Source organism: Carassius auratus, chromosome 37 (genome assembly GCF_003368295.1).
Source record: "Carassius auratus strain Wakin chromosome 37, ASM336829v1, whole genome shotgun sequence".
Lineage (NCBI taxonomy): Eukaryota > Metazoa > Chordata > Actinopteri > Cypriniformes > Cyprinidae > Carassius > Carassius auratus.
This window is the reverse complement of record NC_039279.1, coordinates 11,804,409-11,810,116: the sequence shown is the minus strand read 5'-3', so window position 1 is coordinate 11,810,116 and position 5,708 is coordinate 11,804,409. Positions and strand designations below refer to the sequence as shown.

At 39.6% G+C, this 5,708-nt stretch overlaps 1 long non-coding RNA gene across 1 annotated transcript; it reads right to left on the bottom strand.

The window, feature by feature from the left end:
- Window positions 1-230: 230 nt before the first annotated feature.
- LOC113056544 (uncharacterized) lies at window positions 231-5,283 on the bottom strand. Its single transcript, XR_003277707.1, has 6 exons — window positions 5,145-5,283; window positions 4,719-4,870; window positions 4,294-4,422; window positions 871-960; window positions 535-745; window positions 231-346 (listed from the first exon to the last, which is right to left on the bottom strand). It is a non-coding gene; the product is annotated as an uncharacterized LOC113056544 (long non-coding RNA).
- Window positions 5,284-5,708: the final 425 nt, after the last annotated feature.

Here is a 5,708-nt window from a genome sequence, read left to right as displayed (position 1 = left end):
TGATACTGATTCTAACGTTCTCTGGATGAACCCTTGATGAAGTATAAACTAATTAAATTTGGAATCAGTTCAATTAAAGCAATTTGAATCTTTAGATTTGATTCTTCTTCAAAATAAATGAGCTAAGATTTCCTTACAGTCAACAGTGTTAGTTTCATGAGTGTGACGAAATGAATTGGTTTATAATCATATCATTAAGATAAGTATAAAGGTAAGATAAGGAGTATTAAAGGCACCTGCGTCACATTCGGTACTGCTGCTAGGAATGAAGTCGTTGACCCCTGGGCAGGCACAGGTGTAGCCTCCCGGTCTCAGCAGACACAATTGCTCTTACAAGGGTTCTTCACTGTGGGGCAGATTTCACATTCAACCCACTATATAGTTATAAAATCACTTTAAAATGACTAACAACAAAATCCTAACTACCATCATGACATAGTTTTTATCAACACAATAAAAAAGTTAGCTGCAGTTTAAACACAGATTAGATTTATAGGTCATCATGCAAATCTCGCTTTTTTTGTGCTTACTCACAAGCTACAGAGTTGTATTTCTGCTGCTGGTAGACATTAATCTGGGTAAGCCAAGGTCCTGCTATTAGGAATCTGGTTTTGATGCCTCTGCCAAACTTGTCCTGTTTAAACACTTCAGCCTTCTCCTGCGTGCTACAGGACACATGGCCCTCAAATGCATTCACACTGAAAGGGTTTCTTCCATCTGACAGAAGAAAGGTGGCAGAATGTACCTTTCGAAAAAGAAGGGATTTATTTTAAAATAATATACTAAATGTACAAGATAAGATGAGTAAGATGCCTAATTGCATGTTTACAATAAAATTTACGGTTAAAGTGTAGTGCTGAATACATTTACCCAAAGCACAGTCCACCAGAACCCTTCTCTCTTGACCATCCAACCAGGGGCCTTCGAGGCGTATTGCCATTGTCTATCCAGTAGACCATGCTGCACCACAACATGACAAAACAAAATTCAGACACTGGCATTTCAATGTAGGTGAGCTTGAAAGAGAAGAGAGCTTTCAACTTTTATAGTGGTGCTTCTCATTCTCTTTATTCCTTTGAAAATTTTCCTTTTATGCTCCAGAGATAAAATAACAGCATGTGGATTTAGAATGACATGAGGGTATGTACAGTATTGTTCAAAATAATAGCAGTACAATGTGACTAACCAGAATAATCAAGGTTTTTAGTATATTTTTTATTGCTACGTGGCAAACAAGTTACCAGTAGGTTCAGTAGATTCTCAGAAAACAAATGAGACCCAGCATTCATGATATGCACGCTCTTAAGGCTGTGCAATTGGGCAATTAGTTGAATTAGTTGAAAGGGGTGTGTTCAAAAAAATAGCAGTGTGGCATTCAATCACTGAGGTCATCAATTTTGTGAAGAAACAGGTGTGAATCAGGTGGCCCCTATTTAAGGATGAAGCCAACACTTGTTGAACATGCATTTGAAAGCTGAGGAAAATGGGTCGTTCAAGACATTGTTCAGAAGAACAGCGTACTTTGATTAAAAAGTTGATTAGAGAGGGGAAAACCTATAAAGAGGTGCAAAAAATGATAGGCTGTTCAGCTAAAATGATCTCCAATGCCTTAAAAGGGAGAGCAAAACCAGAGAGACGTGGAAGAAAACGGAAGACAACCATCAAAATGGATAGAAGAATAACCAGAATGGCAAAGGCTCAGCCAATGATCACCTCCAGGATGATCAAAGACAGTCTGGAGTTACCTGTAAGTACTGTGACAGTTAGAAGACGTCTGTGTGAAGCTAATCTATTTTCAAGAATCCCCCGCAAAGTCCCTCTGTTAAAAAAAAGGCATGTGCAGAAGAGGTTACAATTTGCCAAAGAACATATCAACTGGCCTAAAGAGAAATGGAGGAACATTTTGTGGACTGATGAGAGTAAAATTGTTCTTTTTGGGTCCAAGGGCCACAGGCAGTTTGTGAGACGACCCCCAAACTCTGAATTCAAGCCACAGTACACAGTGAAGACAGTGAAGCATGGAGGTGCAAGCATCATGATATGGGCATGTTTCTCTTACTATGGTGTTGGGCCTATTTATCGCATACCAGCGATCATGGATCAGTTTGCATATGTTAAAATACTTGAAGAGGTCATGTTGCCCTATGCTGAAGAGGACATGCCCTTGAAATGGTTGTTTCAACAAGACAATGACCCAAAACACACTAGTAAACGGGCAAAGTCTTGGTTCCAAACCAACAAAATTAATGTTATGGAGTGGCCAGCCCAATCTCCAGACCTTAATCCAATTGAGAACTTGTGGGGTGATATCAAAAATGCTGTTTCTGAAGCAAAACCAAGAAATGTGAATGAATTGTGGAATGTTGTTAAAGAATCATGGAGTGGAATAACAGCTGAGAGGTGCCACAAGTTGGTTGACTCCATGCCACACAGATGTCAAGCAGTTTTAAAAAACTGTGGTCATACAACTAAATATTAGTTTAGTGATTCACAGGATTGCTAAATCCCAGAAAAAAAAAATGTTTGTACAAAATAGTTTTGAGTTTGTACAGTCAAAGGTAGACACTGCTATTTTTTTTAACACACCCCTTTCAACTAATTGCCCAATTGCACAGCCTTAAAGGAACACTCCACCGTTTTTTGAAATAGGGCTTATTCACATTATTTCCTACATTTAGATAGGTGGGCAAATGCATTTTTGTGTCAGTGCATGCATTGTTTTAGTTTGACTGGGTCGGCGTTAGCTTAGCTTAGCACAATGAATGGAATCCTTTGTTGCCAGCTAGCATGGCCTGAGTAAAAGTGATAAAAAAAATAAAAAAAACCCACCTAATTACTTCTTGTGGCCTGCGTATTCACAACGAGTACAAATAGCGATCCAGATTAACACTAGGCGATTTCCTAGGCAGATATTGACTTGGGACTATATTATGGGGAAGCACAGGCGAAGCACTGCTACTTCGGCACAGAGATATCACGCAACACATGAAAACATGAACTCTATGTGAATACAGGTATAATATGGGTCGATCTATACATGCGTCATGATTAAAATAATCACTTACTCTGTGGACAGCTGTCCATTTGGTCCATTCGGCGTGGGGCGTTTTTTCCAGTTCACTTTGTCACACCGGAAAAAAAAATCGAGTACTGCAGAATGGATCAGCGCCGTGAAATCCTCTGTAGATGTGACACAACTTCGGGCACGCTCATCTTGATCTGACGTGTTGAGCCTGGTCATCAATGGCAAAAACATGTCCCACTCTCTACAGCAAAGACACTCTATTTCCGTCGGCATAGATTGGCATATTCCCCCACATTCACACCACCAGTTCAAGTTGGCTCTCATCCGCACGTCCTCAGGCTGTTGAGCGATCGCAACTAATACACGCGCATATAAATTTCACTCGCGGCTGGCTTGACGGTGTTTTTCTGAAGTGCGGCTGGCCTGCCCGCAGTCTCTAACTGTCGTTCTATTTCCAAAGCACGCAGCTCGTCTTCTGTAAACTCTGGTTCAAATAGGTATGGTTCTGGTTCTTGACTGTCTGAGAAGTCACCCTCTTCGTCTCTCTCAAAATCAGCCATGTTCATCGCCATTCGTGTACTGTAAGGAAAATAGCCAGGCAGCTACTATTCACGCCGGTATGTTGACGGAAGTCATGGGATTTCATGTGTTGCGTGATATCTCTGCGCCGAAGTAGCAGTGCTTCGCCTAAGCAGCAGTGCTTCGCCTGTGCTTCCCCATAATATAGTCCCAAGCCAATATCTGCCTAGGAAATCGCCTAGTGTTAATCTGGATCGCTATTTGTACTCGTTGTGAATACGCAGTCCACAAGAAGTAATTAGGTGGGGTTTTTTTATTTTTTTGATCACTTTTACTCAGGCCATGCTAGCTGGCAACAAAGGATTCCATTCATTGTGCTAAGCTAAGCTAACGCCGACCCAGTCAAACTAAAACAATGCATGCACTGACACAAAAATGCATTTGCCCACCTATCTAAATGTAGGAAATAATGTGAATAAGCCCTATTTCAAAAAACGGTGGAGTGTTCCTTTAAGAGCGTGCATATCATGAATGCTGGGTCTTGTTTGTTTTCTGACAATCTACTGAACCTACTGGTAACTTGTTTGCCACGTAGCAATAAAAAATATACTAAAAACCTTGATTATTCTGGTTAGTCACATTGTACTGCTATTATTTTGAACAATACTGTAAATGATACAAAAATATTTGTATTTTGGGGTGAACTATCCTTTTAAACACTCCACATCCAAATAGAAGGTAAGTCTCACCTCAAACGAGGGTTTACAGCAACAGAATTGGGTTCTTGCAGGTCAGTCTTAATCAGAGGCTTCACGTGTCGCCCTTCCAACATGGCCACCTACAGACGTTTGAGCTTTGTGTCAACCCAGTACAAATTCCTGTATATTACAGTATATTAAAGTCACCTTTATTTTATTTTTTTCATTTATATAGTGCTTTAAACAAAAAAAACATTGCGTCAAAATAACTGAGCAACATTCATTAGGAAAACAGTGTGTCAATAATGCAAAATGACAGTTTAAGGCAGTTCATCATTGAATTCAGTGAATTGAAGACTCAAGAGCTGTTACAGACTGATTAATTATCTGCTATTTCCAATTATTGTTATTATTGTTATTATTAATTTAATTTGGCTTCAAGTGCAGAGTTTTAATATTCAGAATTTTTTTTTTACCTGCCAACCCAGTCCACTGGAATCCCACATGGCTTGGTGATGTAGCTACTTGATGTCCAGGTCAACAGCAGCAGCATTGTTATTATTATCATCATCCACAGCTGGCAGATAAGCTTTTTTAATAGCACCAGGCAATTCACCATTTCCTTCTACTGTAAAATACACCACACATGAAACACACCAAAAGGTGAAAAATCACATTAAGCACAATTAATGCAATACTGTAACCCTTAAATTTCATTGTGATCAGATTTGATGTTATGTGCATTTATTTAGTTTATATACTTTAATAATTCACAATCATTAGGTTATTCAAGACAAAAAATAGTTAACACAAAAGTTAACACAAAAATCTTAATGGTTTAATGAAGTATACAGGAGTAATGCAATTTTTTATAGGTTGAGGCCCGAGAATTGAGAACATACTGAGTCCAGTGTTGTTGTGGTCCCAGTTGTAGTCCAGTGCTAAAATGCGAACCTCTTATTGCAAAAAGTCATGGTGCTCTGTAGGTTGTAGCGTCAGATGCGAATGTTCTCTGGCACCAGGAGCAGCGGTCCAGGACCTAAGGATGAAGGGCTTTAAGATGCTACACATGCTCAGAAATTCTTGTCTGTGGTTTCTTAAAATTTCTTTCCTATACACTCTGCGTCACACTTATTGCCTGTGCCCACTTTCCTGTAGCCCAGGGCACATAGCTACCTTTAGTGAAAAGAGTCACTCATAAACTACCTCACAGGCAAAATCTAAGGCAGCTTTCAAAAAATTCCTTTTTTAACTTACTCAGTACAAGAATTACTACAGATCATATTTGGTAATATTTGTTGACTTACTGCAGCTTAACTCATCTGTAAGGTCTCCACAGTTTTCGTTGTGGTCACACACGTAAGATAGAGCCACACTGTGGCCATTGGTGCATTTAAACTGACTGGGGAGCACTGCCTGAGAAAGCATTACCCAAAAAAGTTCTTGCAAACACCACTCATACTTCC